Source organism: Varanus komodoensis, unplaced genomic scaffold, assembly GCF_004798865.1.
Source record: "Varanus komodoensis strain SLA01 unplaced genomic scaffold, ASM479886v1 scaffold5, whole genome shotgun sequence".
Taxonomy (NCBI): domain Eukaryota; kingdom Metazoa; phylum Chordata; class Lepidosauria; order Squamata; family Varanidae; genus Varanus; species Varanus komodoensis.
In genome coordinates this window covers 14088572-14105034 of record NW_025336087.1, presented here as the reverse complement: position 1 = coordinate 14105034, position 16463 = coordinate 14088572, and the positions used below count along the sequence as shown (strand labels likewise).

General features: G+C 41.8%; 1 protein-coding gene across 3 annotated transcripts in view; it reads right to left on the bottom strand.

Annotated features, from left to right (window-relative positions):
* ZNF366 (zinc finger protein 366) overlaps window positions 1–16463 on the bottom strand; it is a 43099-nt gene that overhangs the window by 20005 nt on the left and 6631 nt on the right. For 2 of the 3 annotated variants that reach the window (XM_044446503.1, XM_044446502.1), the window contains exon 2: window positions 112–180. The exons of the other annotated variant lie outside the window; for it this stretch is intronic. The gene's annotated coding sequence lies outside the window, so the exon portion shown is untranslated. The remainder of the gene's footprint in view (window positions 1–111; window positions 181–16463) is intronic. 3 annotated transcript variants of the gene reach the window in all.

The window sequence follows — 16463 nt, the reverse complement described above, 5'->3', positions numbered from 1 at the left end:
GCAATTTAAATTGAGCCTGGTGTGTGCATTAGCTTTTTGGCCTAATGTGCAATGTCCGTTGAATATATGTCCATTTAGTACAAGAATCAATAATGCAGCATTTGTACTTACATTAATTTATTTCCTTTGTGCCAAATTTGCTTTAAATGCATCTGCACAGGCTCCAGAAGGCATTTGTGTCTAAGGGATAGATAGAGAACAATAATGCTATAAAGTGTATTATGGTTGGGATGAAAATATATATCAAAAGACAGTAATTTGGAGTTCAAAGTTCTATTGCCATTTTATAGTGCAGGGTCGGAAGCAATAAAATTGTCTCAGAAGGCAGTGTGCATTCTGGAATTATATATTTGTGTATTTTATTTGTAACAGGGGAGTGTGTGTGTTTGTAATTTGCTCAGACAATGCTGCAGTGTTTCAGAGCTTCTTGATTTTGAAATTGCAGAAGCAAATGCTATATGTGTCTCGCATACACCAGCCTTCCCACACTGGGTGCTGTACAGAGGTTTGGACTATATCTTTCTTGAGGCTTACGTATAGTGGGACTTGATGTCTCATGCCCCCAGTGGCCAAGAGGTTGGAGAAGACTGCTGAAGACCAAGAGCCAACCAGAGCAGGGCCTCAGGGGCAGCAAGTACAGATGTCCCGCTGCCGTAGTCCTGCCACTCCCAGAAGCTGCTATTCTTCCCTCCCAATGAAAATGCCAAAGGAGGCTTCCATCGCAATGCAAAGAGCTGGAAGGAGGTTTTTATGAGGACTGGGGTTGGGAGCTTGGGAGGGGCAATTGCTCAGTGGCACGCAGAAGCTCCCTGGTTCAGTTTGAAGCAACGCCAGGTAGGACTAGGAAAGAAACCCTGGAGAACTGCTGCCACTCCGTGTTGACACTTCTGGGCTAGATGGACCATGGGTTGGTCTTAGCATCCTGTAATTCTGATCACAGGGTTGCCCAGGCTCCCTGAAGCTGCTGTTTACTTTTTAAAATGTGCATGTTAATTCATGCCATTACCTTCATATCCAATGTGGTTTGCTAGACAAGCTTTGTTTCCTATTCGATACAGAACATGGATTTCTATGTTGTGGCTCCCAGACTGCTAAGTCTCCTGAGTACTTTCTTTTGTCTTCAAATCCAGACTCTCCAAGAGCACAATTCTGAAAAATTGCCACAACTCCTACTTCACTGACAGGGAGTTGTAGGACTTTACTGAATATAAGCATGGATAGGATTGTGACCAACAGCACTCACTGACTTGCTTGCTTTGCCATTCTTAGAGTAGACAGAAGAAGACCAACTGATGTTTCACTGATTTCAGTGGATCTTCAGTATGAGTAAGTCTGGAGCCAAGCACTCATGGATGACTGTGTTTTCTATTTTTGGGTTCCTTTAATCATTCTGTGTTTTAATGATTGTTCTACATGGTTTTGAGCACACTGTAAATGGGAAGTGTCACTCATAAATTTAAGAAATTTAACAGTATCTCTGTGTGCCCACTGACTACATCCAACACACATTTCCCATTATTGGCTTGAGACCTCAGGAACAAACCACGAAGTGACCATGGGCTTGTTTCACCCTTAATGACTTGGGTTCTCACATCACACTCAGCAACCTGCAAAGGAGCTACTTGCCCAAGTCAGAGTGGCATGGCATGGAGAGGGCACCTGCTCTCTCCTGCTCATGCCTGGGCTGTTGGTACGTGTTGTTCTGTTCCCCCACCCCAGAAAAAGAGGAAAGCAAATCAAGGGAGGTTGGTGAATCCTATGTACATTGGGTTCTTCATCCATTGTAGATTTTCTTTTGTGTTTTCCACGGTTTTGTGAATGGAATTCAATACCATGAATAGATCCTGTGAAGGAAACATCTAGCCAAAACTGGGTGGGGGAGGGGGATGCTAATTCCAAAAATGGGCATGTGCTCATTTATTTAGTTGAAGATTTATACCCCACCTTTTAGGGAAAACAAGCTTATGAGATGGCTTATGGCATATATAAATTAAACTGTACAACAATATAAAACATAATTAAAAGCTGAAAACACACAGTCACAGCAACATTATGCAGCATCAGCCAGTAATCACATTAAAACAGTACTCAATCTAATAACCAGACACATTCAAATATACTTAAAGTACAGGAACACCACAATAACAACAGCCCAAATAAGCTCTTAGAATTATGGCAAGGGACTGGTATATAAATGTGTTTTCAATTACTGCTTAATGGCCTGTAATTTATGCATATTGATGGAAATGTAGAATGAAGAAATATAATTGAAACAGAAGTGCAACATGTATCTTTTCAGTGGGGGTGCTGGTGACCAGGTGAGTGATGTGCTCACTCAGGCATCGTGTGCAGGCACTTCCTGTTGATGGGTACCTTAAAGGCCTGAGTAAGCCTCCTTCAGGTCTGGATTTGGACTGGACAACTCTGCAAATAAAAGATCTCTTCAAATAGAGGTGTATGCTATGCAAACAAGGAAACATGGCCACCTTTTGTGGCAATACGGATCATACATGACGTATTCCTTGTGTGAACTAATATTATCATGGGGTAACCTCAAGTTCTTGAAGGACTGGCTTGTGGACATTAAAAACTTAAATATCAGGCATCTAAAATGATCAAGAGATTGGAGCGCCTTTCCTTCCTTACCAGAAAAGACTGAAGTAATATTTTTCTCCTAACACAGAAAGGCCTAAAAGCATTAGGTTATTTTTTTCTTAAAAGGAAGGTATTCCAATTTCTTGATCATTTAGGGCTCCCTTCTGTCACTTTCCTACAATATTAGATCTTTTTCAAGATGAACCCACCATAATGGTACACTGTACCATAGTTTTTTACACGATGCCATTTTGATAAAGGCATTATTTCTTTTTCTTTCCTAATCATTTTTCTTTCTTGAGCATTGAAAAATGTTTTTATGAGATGATCTCTGCACTCTCAAGATATCATTATTTAAACCAATTCAGAGTGACTAAACAGTACCAACCTTATTTTTTCACTAACTTACTTGGGATGGATATTTGTCAGGCAGGTCTATGATTTCCCAGCTCAGCCTGGATGCCCTTCTTTAAAAACGACAGCAATGATGGGCTGTCGGTACTAGATTGGCTGCTCTCTAATTTTCTATTAATGAGACCTATTTTAATAATATGCAGCATATTTCTAAGGAGATGCCCAGAACCCCAAGCTTAGACCATCCTATGCAGAGCAGGAGCACAGAGATGAAGGATGCTTTGCAGTCTTGCAGAAGCAGCTGGTGCAGTTCTTTCTGCTCCAGCTGCAAGCATGGAGGATGCTCTAAGAATGGAGTCCCAATTTTGACTTTGGAGATACGATATCTTCTGATGTCAAGCCTCAGTTTCCAAAAATCCTATAGCCCTGTAAACATTGTTCAGGGGTATTGGATTGGGTGAATACTGGCTGTCCTTACTTCCCCTCTTTGATGGTCTTTCATTCAGCTAAATCTATTTAATTAGAGAGCATCTGTTTTTTATTTTCTTCAGTAGGGTGTGAATTCCACTTTTTGAAGGAAGGTTTTTATGGCTTTTTGACACTACTGTTTGATCATGCTGGTGTCCCCTTGGGCTTATACTTTTTCTGATTTATGGGATATATTTTTTCTGAGCTGTTATTATAATGGTTTTTAATTACCCAAACTTTCCTGAAAGAATTTGACTTCTCTCACTCTCTACAAATTCTTTTCAAGAAGCAAATGTGGTGTAGTGGTTAGAGCATTGGACTGGAACTCTGGAAATCTGGGTTCTAGTCTTCACTCAGCCAGTAAGTTCACTGGGTGGCTTTCTGCCAGTCAACTGTCAGCCTAACCTACCTCACAGGGTGGTTGTTGTAAGGATAAAGTGAAGAGGGAGAGAGCCATGTAAACCACCTTGGGTTCCTTGCAAGAGGGAGAAAGTGATGTTGATGGAGATGGTGATGAGTCCACAAGAAATTACTTCTGAGTAATTCCCTTTTCTGAAAAGAAACATGCTAGTGCTGGACCTTTTTGAGAATTTTACATGTGCACATGTGTTTGCACATGTGCATGTGTGTGTACAAATAGATTTCCAACAATGACATCTTCAACCAGATCCTGGGCAATGCTGAATATTACATCAAGCGTTACTTCCCCGTGTCAACTCCATGATACTGACTAGCAGTTCTAAGGGATAACAGGGCAAGATTAAACATGTTTTACTCAGGTGTAACTGGGCTTAATCCATGTACTTAATTTAATTTAGTCCACAGAATACAAACTTCAGATTGCAGTCTTATTTAATCAACAAACTTTGTCTTGTTGTTGTTATATGACCATACTAACCCAACCATTTCCCCAACCATTGTGAAGATAATTATAGTGGTCAGTTTTTGCAGCATTGCTTTTCTTTTCTTTTGGCCTTTCCCCTGATTTCCTTTCTCTGTCTCTAAATCACCATTAGAACATTGGTCAAGGCAGTGACAACATGTTCACTCAAACTATACATTACTATTTCGGTACGGTGTTTCTACTGTTCCTTTGATGTGCGGTGCAATCTTGAACACATGCTAGAGAGTAAGCAAGAAGATTCACTTCTGATTGCACTGTGCATTATTTCTCCTAACACATCCAACTTATTGTACTCAATGCCATATTGACATATAGAATGACACCATCAGTGCAGCTTGCTCTGTCTTTTCTATAAATGTTATATCCTGGAATAACTGCATCACATTGAGTTTTGCCATTCCACCAAGCTTTCTAAGATGCTTACTATAACTATGCACCTAATTCAGGCTAATTTGGGCTTCTGCAATATATTGCTTAAAGTTATCAAAATATCACATGGCAAGAAACTTTAATAGAGACAAAATATAGGGGATTTTCTACCATGAATTTATAGCATTCTACTGTCTGTATACAGTGGAAACTTCTGTGTATTTGGTCCCTCTCAATTCTTTTGGCATGGGATTTTTATACCATGGATTGGCTCCATCCATTGTCTCTGCATGTGTTCTCCTCAGTTTGAGGGCACAGAATCTTCACGCACTTCACCCCCCGGTACCGAAATACACTGACAACAATTTGTTCTCACAAAAAGCTTCTGAGATCTTGTTTTTACTCATTCCTGTAGCTTTATGCTCTTACTTGTTTATCCTCAAAACAACCATGCTAGGCTGAGGACTAATTCACAGATAGCAACAGAATGGTTGGGACCCAACTTCTCTGGAGCAGTGTGTCATTGCCAGGTTTTCTTTGGCACCATGACAGCGCTTGGAGATATATTAAGGGCTCTAAGCAGCAAAGAGCTAGGCACTGAACAAAAAATGTACTCTTTTGGGGGAATATGAACTTCAGAGTGGAGAATCCGTGAAATCTAAGATATTCTAGCTTCACCTGCTGAAACAAGTTTCAGGTGTTTGTCACTGGCCTTCCAATCAAAACAGTGTGTACACTTTTATCTTATCTTTGTGTCCTGAAGCAGCAAGAGTGTGCATGTCATCCTTCTTGCCAGAGAAGGGCAGTGCATGCCTTCTGTTTTGCAGCTGGAAATTTGACCTGCTTTGCTGTGCACAGGGCTAGTCCAAGACATTTTGCTGTCTCAGGAACAGACAAGTTGACACCCCACCCCCAGTCCATGCACAGCAACTGACCTGATTGACAGTTGAATCTTACTACAAGACTGGTAGCAGGACAATGTCCTCCACAGCACCTGAGCTACATGCCACACATGGCTCTGTCCTTCAACATCTGTCCAACCCACAGCAGCTTGACTCTGCCTAAAGGTAGCGTTGGGAGTAGAATTTGTTTAGTTTGTATTTTAATTTTATGTTGCCCAATTTTGCAGTTTCTAACTACTATGTGAACTGAGACTCAGTTACACTTTGAAAATTTCCACTTCTCTAAATGTTGCAGTGGAGTACTTCAAATTTTTAAGGCATGCAAAACTATGTATACTAGGGAAAATAAAGTTCAAATGTATTGAATTAGAGAAATTGGTTGCAAGAAATGTATGTATCAGACAAAAATGCATGACAAATGCATGTCATATGGAATAGCTGCACAAAAATCTCTATACTAAACACCCTATTTCCCTCCAACAGAAGTGCGAGCAATACTATAGTGGTAAATAATAACATGGCAACACTTATTATGACAGTCCCTAAAACCAGGTCCACAAGGAGAGTCTGAGAATTCAGCCAGCTGTGTTGATCCATATCAACGAATCCGTTCTAGCTGTTCCCATCTCTATTTACAGCAGGTCTTTTCTAAAGTTAGTGACTGGGTTTAGACAACACAATAACCCACACACAAAGGTTGAATATGAGTTGAGTGTGGATGTTTGTTGAAACACTGGGTTATCATGTTGCCTGAGCGTGGCTGAAATAGCCAACCATGTTGAAGAAACCACCGTTTACACCTCAATAGTAAGTCATAGGTTCTCTTTATGGGTTGCTCATGGATAACAATCCATGGTTTGTCAGTGCAGTTTGTTCAGTGGACTGTACACACAGCTCATATTTTGCCCTTGAATGTGGGCTATGTTGTCTGAACACAGTATTTATTTAGAGTATTTGTATGCCGTCGCATCGCATAGCCTCAGGACAGCTTACATAGCTGAGTCTTAGTTTTTATTCCACACAAGCCCAAACATGAAGCTACAAGCTACAGTGTGGAGCAATATGTTTTTGCTAGCAAGCTTCTTTCCCCTCACCCCAGCTAGAATCGCAGCTGACCTCAGAAGGAAACAAGAGCAGTGGTGGCAGGCAATGCCATCATCCCTGCAAATTAAAAAGTGCTGGCACTGCACCTCTGTGAGCCCCGAGTGGACTCTGCTATATCACTGAGTTGAGTTGAGTCAGGGAAGTTCCTACAGAGAGATCAGCTTACAGGAAAAGACCATTAGCTCTTGACGGCATGGCCGTATGAGGTCCCCCACAGTGACAATGGGTCTCTGGGGTCTCAGCCTTCTATAGCTCTGCTATAACCCAGGATCCCTTAAAAGTCAGAGGCTGAACATGCAACCATCTATGCTGTGCCCCTGAGCTCAGGCCTGTTGCTGAGAAAAAGAAAACAATGCTTCCTCAACTCATACTTCTAATTTTTAAACAGACAGTGCAAGTCCCATTTGGTACTGGAGGGCATCTCCAACCATTATGGCCATGATGATCAATGTCAGTCCCACTGGGCTTCCACGCACATCCCCTCTCCTGATCACAGGAGGAAAAAGTCACCATAACCCAATTGATTCCCATCATTCTAAATGCTGCTATTTCATGCTCTCTTTTAAACTTGTCCTTATTTATCATCTTTAGAGAAAGGGAGCTTCATTCCCTACCTCCCTTCTGTACACAGCGTTCTCATTTATAAGTGTAGGAAGTAGGTGTTAAATGTTAAACATGCTGCCAATTGCAGTAGCAGAGGAAGAGGTGTTTCCTGTACTTGGAATAGCTGTGCAGTGGGAGGACATCTTTTCTTACCCAGCCTGATGAGATCTTTCTCCATCCAAAATTCCTGCCTCTACTCCACTTCTTTTTCAGTTACAGGTGTCTTTGCTGCTGTCCTACTTGTTTCTAGCCATCCTTTGCCACACAGACCAGGATCTAGTTGGCAATGTGGTCTATGGTGCAGCTAGGCAATAGGGTTTAATGGTCTTACTTACATGGCCAGGACTTTAGGTGGCCGCATGAATTGTTTCAGTTATGAAGCATGCAACTAGCATTCCTCTTCTCTCCCTTTCCACCCCTTCCATGCACCAGAAATTCTCCCTCCCTGATGTGTTGCAACAACAACACTGTTTCTCAGTTCTGATTTAAAAGCAGTGCTCCGAGCACATGCAGTTTTCCATTCCCTGGCCTGTCACTTTTTGGGTTCTCATTTTTGGGGCCCTGTGCTTCCCTCTCAAGCTCCAGCCCTAGCTAGCTGTACCGCCGAAGGCAATGACTCAACATTGTGGAGCCCTCCATGATTTGATCCTGGAGCCAGTACTCCATACCCTTAGTTTCTCTTCTCTGACTGCTTCTTCACATAAATTTTGATGGAGACTTTAAACCACTGAACACCAAGCACAGAGAGAACTCACCTCCATGAAGCAAAAGGCAACACTAAATGGAATAATTTTATCACATATCAGAAACACTTTCACAGAAAGTCTTAGGAGTCATTGTTGCATTATGAAAAGTGATCTGAATGGCAGTGGATTGAGCACATCAAGGAACTGGGGGATTCAGGTACTTCAGAAATATGATTTGTACAGAAGCATTACAAAAGCAATTCTTCAAAATCAGAGTTGAAGATGCTTGCACACCACATCTTGGGCCTATCTTTCATAAAAGATGCTGGTCTGTACCAGCATTTCCCATGCGCTGTTAGCAATCTGATTCACAAAGTATTTAAGCAAGTGGACTTTGCTTTAAAGCTGCAATTGTAATCAACTGGGGTAGCCTTTCTTGAATCTATGTATTCCCAGTTTAAAGGGTTGTAAATTAGGTTATGTATTTATTTTTAGCTATTTCCTTAGGATATCTGGGTTCCATCCAAGATCACATGAGCAGACTTCTGTTCGTACAATGGGATGTCTGCTTGTGTGTTTGTTTGTAGAGAAAGAGAGGATGAAAGAGAGGGAGAGTTCCCTTTCACAGCCCTCTGCACCTTCCCAAAGCTGCTTTGGAGGGTTCTTCCAGCCTCCATTCCCAAGCAGATCTGAGGGGCTGTGAAGAGGAAGAAATCCATTAGGCCTATGGTGTGTGTGTTCCACTGGTGTATGGGCACAATGGAATTGAACCTTTCATGATTACTCTTTAGTTTGTATTAACACATCCAATAATGTTATAAAACAAATAATTCAAACAAAAATGTATACACCTGGAAAGGGTACAACAGTATGCATGCATACACAGAAAGGGGAATGCTGAGAGTTGCATTTTTCCCCATAAACATGCACCAAATTCTAACCACATTTGTAAATTGAGGTTGCAGTCCTATCCAATCTTACTTAGGAGTAAGATCCATTGCAAATACTAGAATTTACTTCTGATTCATCATGTATAGGATGGCATTATTTGTCCTCAATGGGATGGCAATTTGTGGTTTACATGATGTGTGGAAAACAAACAAAATGCCACAGGAAGTGGTTTTATGTTTTTAAAATACCGCTGAACTGAAGTTTCATGAAATTATGTGGGAATATTGGTGAAATTGATGATGTTAAGAATCGCAGGGCCTTCTCTGCAGTGGCACTCCAACTGTGCAATTTGCTCTTCAGAAAGGCTTGCCTAGCGCCGTCACTTTATTTTTTTCGGCGTCAGGCCAAAGGCCAAAACCATCCCCCCCCCCCAATGTTTTAAGATCTGACTGTTTTAATTGGGGTTTTATTATTGCAAAAATTTAGGATACTGTTTTTTTTTTCCTTTTCTAACATTTTGAATTGTAAAACCATCCTGAGACTTTGGTAATGGGATGGTCTACAAAAGTTTTAAATAAATAAATGTAAATTTAAAATATACTAAACTCCATTGCATGGCATCTATTAGGGGACACCAACTGCCCTTGCTATTACACATCAGCTATATGATGCTGTTAAATATTGGCTTATTCTTGTTACATACTGCAAATACAGATGATCAGTAGAAGTTGTCAGATTATCAAACTCTCAGATACATTTGGAAAAATAGTCACCATCTAATTCGAAAGGGCACCTGAGGATCTTTTCCTGACAAAAGTATCGTGCTCCCAGTCACTCCCATTCTCTTTCCCACTGCTGACTGCATTGCAGTAATGGGCTCCCAGGCCTGCAATGGCATTTTAACACGTCCATGGCAACTGGAAATAAGTAGAAGTACTTGCTTCTGGAGGGTGGCAGTCGGTAGAGCTTCCTCTGTAAGGAAGTTCCATCAACCTTCCTCCTAGAAATGAACGGTCATGTGCCCCTGGGAAGTGGTATGTTCCCTTTGTGTAAGCGTGGGCCCCATTTCTGCACTGCAGGACCCACAGCTTGCAGAAAGGAATTGCTGGGTGGAAACAGCTGGTGGGGCATAAGTGCCCCACTGGACACTGCCCATAATGCAACAGTACCACTAAAATGCCGTAACAGATGGTTGAAATTCTTAAGAGAAAATAATGACTTTGGTAAGTACTGAATGTTGCAAACAGGAGATCTTTATGTTAAAATACAGAGAGTAAATGGATCCTTACATGTACAGATCTTGTTATTAAGGATACCTGCACGCTTGATTGTACAGTACAACTATGCACACTTCAGCAGAGGAGAAGTGTATAGAGCAAACCTCCCCAGTCTGGTATCCTCCAGACATTTGAGCTTTATTTCTAGCATTCCTGACCATTGGCTATACTGAGAGAGGTTGATGGACGCTGAAGTCCAAGACAGCTGGAGGGCACCAGGTTGCAGAAAGCTGGTACGGTTGGTAGCATCTGAAGACCACCAGGAAGATTTCCCCCTTATTGTTATCTAGGCCCAGACCTGGTTCAGTATTGGAAGTCAGATTACTTTTCAAGCATAACAAAACTGTGATGAAGAAAACTCCTATTCTGCATGGTTAGTTGTCATCACCTGCGCTAAAGAAAAGGTTGGAGCATATGGTGGCACTGGGTGAGAGCAATTCCCCATTCCTCACAACCTCAAAATCACCTCCTGAAAGCTGGGAAATTCTCCAAGGTAGCCTTTTACAAGCACGTGTGATATTGGATTGAAACCAGTGAGTCAAAAGGAATTTCAGAACTCAAGTTCAGCTTCCTGCCGGTTCAGGAAATCCCCAGCTACAGCATGCCTGACAAATAGCCATCCAGGGTCTGCTTGAAAGCTCAAATGGAAAAGACCACCTTCCAAGGGACTCTGCTCGATTGTTAGACTGATTTCATGGTCAGGAAGATCTTCCTAATGCTTGACCCCAACCATTTCTTGTAATTTGAACCCACTGGCTCAGATTCAAATCTCTGTATCAGGGAGAACAAATCCGTTCTATCATTTAAGTGACAGCCCTTCCAATATTTGAAGATGGTTGTTATATCACCTTTTCTTTTTTCTAGGCTGAACGTGCCCAGCTGCTTCAACCTTTCTTCACCTTCCTGGTCGCCCTCATCTAGATATGTCCCCATTTGTCATTAAAGGTCTTAAACTGCATCTTTCTTAAACAACACCTTTCTTAAACTGGAGATTCCTGTAGCAAAGAAATGGATACTGTATTCTAGTTAGGTCACACCAAGGTAGAATGGAGTTTTAACATTACTTCTTGTTATTGTCTTATAACACGCTTCTGTTGATGCAACCTAATATTTTAGCAGTCGTGTTAACAAATACACAATTGTACCTATGTTTTACATCCAAACATTTATTCATACTGCACAAAAAGTTTATGAAAAAGATAAGAAAATGTTTTTGATCAATATAATTTTGTCTATAATAGCAACCAGAATATCTGTACAAGACTTTCATTTTTCCTGTAGGTTTCAAAGCATCTTTTGTTTCTGTTGCCACATACTAAGGTCAGAAGGGGAAGAAACATCCACTGGCAAATAGTCCTGATGAATATATTTGGGTTGGTTACATAATAGGGAGCTTTGAGACATTCCTCACTAACTTTATATCCTCTTTTGTTTATAAGGTCAAGAGATTAATCACTCAAAGAAGCAAACTGAAAACAAGAAAAAGAGCCCATACAGCAGCTCCTGATTTACTGTTATTTAAAGTGTAGTGGATGTGTAGCATGGTTATTATTTCAAGTATTAGTCGAGTGGAAACAAACATGAAACAAATACAAAGATATCCAAGACCCAAAGAAAGGGCCTAACATTATGAATATACATGGAAGTGCATGTTTGCACTTGACTCTCAGCTTTTTGAATATGTTTTAAGGCATTGAACTTGCCACTTTACCAAGGTTTCTATTTCTGGATTCTTTGCAAGATTAAGGCTGGTTCCTTTATATATGTTTTTTTCCCCAGAGGGAAATTGGGGTTCTTTCTCTACCTTTCAATATGTCCCATTTCACACACACTGTGACTATCCAACTACACCAGTGATTCATTGTATCATTCACAGATAATACCAGATTTTCTGGACCAAAAATGCTGCAGAAAGGTTAAAAAGATTTTTGGTAGTTTGGTCTTGCCATTTTTGCCTTTTGCCCTTTTCTTTTTTTGTCTCAGGTTTCATCCACTGTCTTGAAGCTGGTCCCCAAGAACTTAACTGAAATTGAATTAAGCCCTCAGGTTAAAAGAGGTTTAGTTCTCCTGGTCTGAAGAAACATGATGGTTCACACAACACTATATACCCACTCGGAGTTGTATCTCAGAAAAGATTTGTGCCTTTTCATGTCTTCCTTAAATTCCAGCAAATAGGAAAACATTGCTAAATTTTAAGCAGCAGTCTGTAGTGACTGAATTTAAAAATCACTAAAATAATATCAGCGTGCTAACAACACTTTGTAATAACGGCTGGAGAAGTATACCGAATGATCGTACTTTCAAGTAAGGCTATGCAGGTCTTAAAACACCCTTCACATCTGTGTCTTGCAGATAGTCAGGCATCTTTCATTCCATCAACTACTCATTGATAAAATCTGATTTTTTTCAGTTTGCAAAATATAGTCTGCAGGTCCACAGAATTTGCACAACACAGAAGAAAATGGTCCATGATGGAATCCTGAGGTTGCATTTACAGAAGTAAAATTCATATGAATCCATTGCACTTTCTCTGACTTTCTTACTTTCAAGTAGAACTATCATCTTCCTTCCCTCACTTCTTTTCCATTCATACAATGGATGGCGGTTCTAAATGACCCCCCACTTGACTATCATTTCCTATCATGGTCTTGATTCAGTATATAGAAATTGGCAATCTACCTGTCTTGGCAGCACTGAGAAATAAAATTATGTTGCACAAATTGTTCCTTAAGTACATTTATTGCTCCTTTTCTCAGAGTCTGGATGTCTCAGGACATGATGGTTAGAACACTGATTGCTGAAAATGTCTTCATTAGAATCAAAACTGAGACTAAATAACTTTGGAATCCAACAAGATGTGGAAGGTGGCACAACTCGCAAGACATGCAGTCAGGCCAACGTTGGGGCCGGGATCAAAGTGCTTCTCCCTCTCCATACCCACTCACTTTTCAGTGCCACCTGCCAAGAAAAATGTGCTAATGGCCAGGGGCTAAAAGCACAGGTAAGTTAATACAGATGTGAAATTGATGACAGGACCAGTAATGCATATGCTTATCCTTTGTCTGCTTAAACAAATGGAGAAAACTTTTTTAAACTGCATTGAGCATGGGAAATGATTTCCTCATCTCCAGGGACACATATTCTTTCCTTATACAAGTCTGCATAATTATAATGGATTCAGTTGGGCAGGTATTGTGTATGCACTGGCTGAGTCAAGATAACAAGGTAACTCGCACATGAGAATGGGTAGAATGCAGGCTATTGTTCAGCCATGGATTGTTGTTGAACCATGGGTTTTCTTGTTGTCTGAACTCAGGTGCAAGCTTGTTTGTCCTACCCTGGATACACACATACCCAGGCTCCACATTACCTTTTCAAGAATAGTCAGTTTCAATCTAGGAGTCAAAGCTCCAAGTCAGGTGGGGGTGTCTAAAAGAATGATCAACAAACAGGGCAGGCATCTAGATACCAGTTAGCATCAACAAAGTCTAGGAGCATAGATAATCCTGTCTGTTGTCTGCAACACAGAGCACCTCAGCCTGAACTAATTTATAGTCAGCTGTAACTCAGCACAGCCAGCTAAGTCAGTATGCTGTTTTGTGGACAATTCCCCTTTTAAAGTGTTTGGATTTTTGCTGAAGTCAAAGCCGTGTATCCCCCCTCCTTTCCATGGGATGGATCCCTCTGTCTCTGGCTCCTGCTCTTGGGGAACCACAGGGGCTGCCCATGAGAGTCCTAGCTCCTCTTCTAATAGAGGGAAGCCATCTGCAGCAGGAGCCCCTGTGCCTCACTGCAGCTGGGGCTCACTGCCCTGGCTTTCCTCGTCTGAGGAATCCTCCTTCAGGTAGGACACAGCATTGTTTATCTCAGGCAATAACAAACAACACTATGATTTTTTTATTTATTTATTTATTATTTTTCAATTTATATCCTGCCTTTTTCCTACAAAGGGCTCAAGGCAGCTTACATCTCCTCCTCCATCTTATCCCCACAACAACAACCCTGTGAGGTAGGTTGGGCTGAGAGTCTGTGACTGGCCCAAAGTCACCCAGTTGGCTCCATGGCTGAGTGGGGACTAGAACCCAGATCGTCTGAGTCCCAGTCCCATGCTCTTAACCACTACACCACACTGGCTCTCAATTGAACATGATGATGCATGTTTCAGCAACGGCCCATAGCTCAGGAGCAACCTACACTCAGCCCATACTCAGTTCCTGAGGGCGCATTCTGTTGTCTGAACGGAACCAATCTTTAGCACACTGAAATGCAGTAGTACCAGCCATACCGAGGGCTCTAGGTACAGCTGCACCAGCTGCAGACATGATACCACACTGCTGGGAGCATTGCAGGGAGCCCCTTCCAGGAGGCAGGGTCACAAGCCTGGCTGTGCCAGAGCTGCTAAAGATGCAGCGTTCCCTTGGCCCGCCCTGTACTAGTTTTTTTTTGCTCCACTGGTATACTTTTCAGTGCTGGAACGGGAGGCTGATAAACAGCTGCCCATGCTTGTCCAGGGTGACCCGGATCTTCCAGAATGCTGGGCAGAAAGCAACAGAATGGAATTCAACAGGGCAAACACTGTTTTGGGATGCATAAATAGAAGCATCACTTTCAGGACATGGGAGGCATTAGTTGCCCTTTACTAAGCACTTCCCAGACATCACCTGGGATACTGTGCTCAGGGTCTGGGGACCCAGGTTTTAAAAAGAGGCAGAAAAACTAGAAAGGATTCAGAGGAGGGCAATGATGATCCATAGTCTGGAAACTAAGCTCTGTGACAGGAGTCTGAAAGAGCTGGGCATTTTTAAGCCTCAAGAAGGGAAGACTATGATGGGATATGATAGCACTCTACAAGTACCTCAGAGGCTGACACAAAGAGGAAGAAAAAGCCCTCTTCTCACTCATCCCTGAGCGTAGGACACAGAACAATGAACTTAAACTGCAGCACACCAGATTCAGGCCAGACACCAGAAAAAACTTCCTAACTGTCAGAGCAATAGGACAGTGAGACCAGTTGCCAAGAGAGGTCGTGGACTCTCCCACACTAGAGACACTCAAGGCAAAGCAAAATAGTAATCTGAGTAGGATGGTGTGACTTGGTGTTGGACCTGATGGCCTTTTTGGCCCATTGTAACGCTACTATTCAATCAGTCTATGAATCTATGACCATGAATGAATTGAAAGCAGGAAGTAGGAGGCAGCAAAGTCCCCCTCCCCCTGGTTAGATATGCATATGGAAAGTGACTGATATTCACTTCTCTATGGGAAATAACCCTCAGGAGCTGATCTGGCCAATCAAATACAGTATTTTCCCAAGAAACATCACCTCCTATTGTTCCTTCCTTTCTTCCTATCCACATTTCTAAAGTGGAACTGAAGACATGACAACCCCTTTAAGAGCTGATGCAGAAATCACTTGGAAGAGGCTCGTATCGGCTTTGACAAAGCAGTAATCATGTCCATGGATGGCCTTTGTGGAGGGAGGCAAAGCAATTACAGCTGTTGGTTTGATTCAAGAAGCAATCGCCCGTATTCTTGGTGCAGTGCTCAGGAGCCTGGACCCTTCTACTGCTTCTGTCAGGGAAAGCTCCCCACACAAATGGGGTACCGTAACCAAAAGGAGCTATAAGATCATTGGAGCTTCTGGGCAAAGCTGAGCCAAAATGAGCAGTTGTTTTTCTGAACATTTTAACCCACTATGGGGTGGGAGAACCTGTTAGTAATTTGGGAAGCAGGAAGTTCTGAACAGTATTCTCTCACTGATTTTAATTTGAAGAGAAGGAATGCTTTCTCCCCTCACTCAGAACTGAATTTTTGAGGAACCATTACCCTTACTCAGAACTGTCATCATCATCATTGTATTCTATCTATACTCTTAATTTTTTCCTCTTGCAAGGAAACCAAGGTGGGTTGCATAGTTTCTTGCTCTCATTTTATCCTCACAACAACAACTCTGTGAGATAGGTTAGGCTGAGAGTTGACTGGCCCAAAGTCATCCAATGAGCTTCATGATTGAATAGGACTAGAATGTAATTCTCCCAGGTTCCAGTCCAGTGCTCTAACCACTGTGTCACACTGTGTACTCTAACCCCATGGCTCTCCACATACACAATCAAATTTGACCACCTGGCTAAGTCATGAAGTCAGGTCTAAGTGAGAACAATGCTTCCTGCCCTCTCACCACATTGCAACATCATCATTTTCATGACACAATTCTGAAGGGCCTATTGTATTCACACCCTGTTTGTAAGTGGTGTGTGTGTGTGTGTGTGTGTGTGTGTGTGTGTGTGTGTGTGAGAGAGAGAGAGAGAGA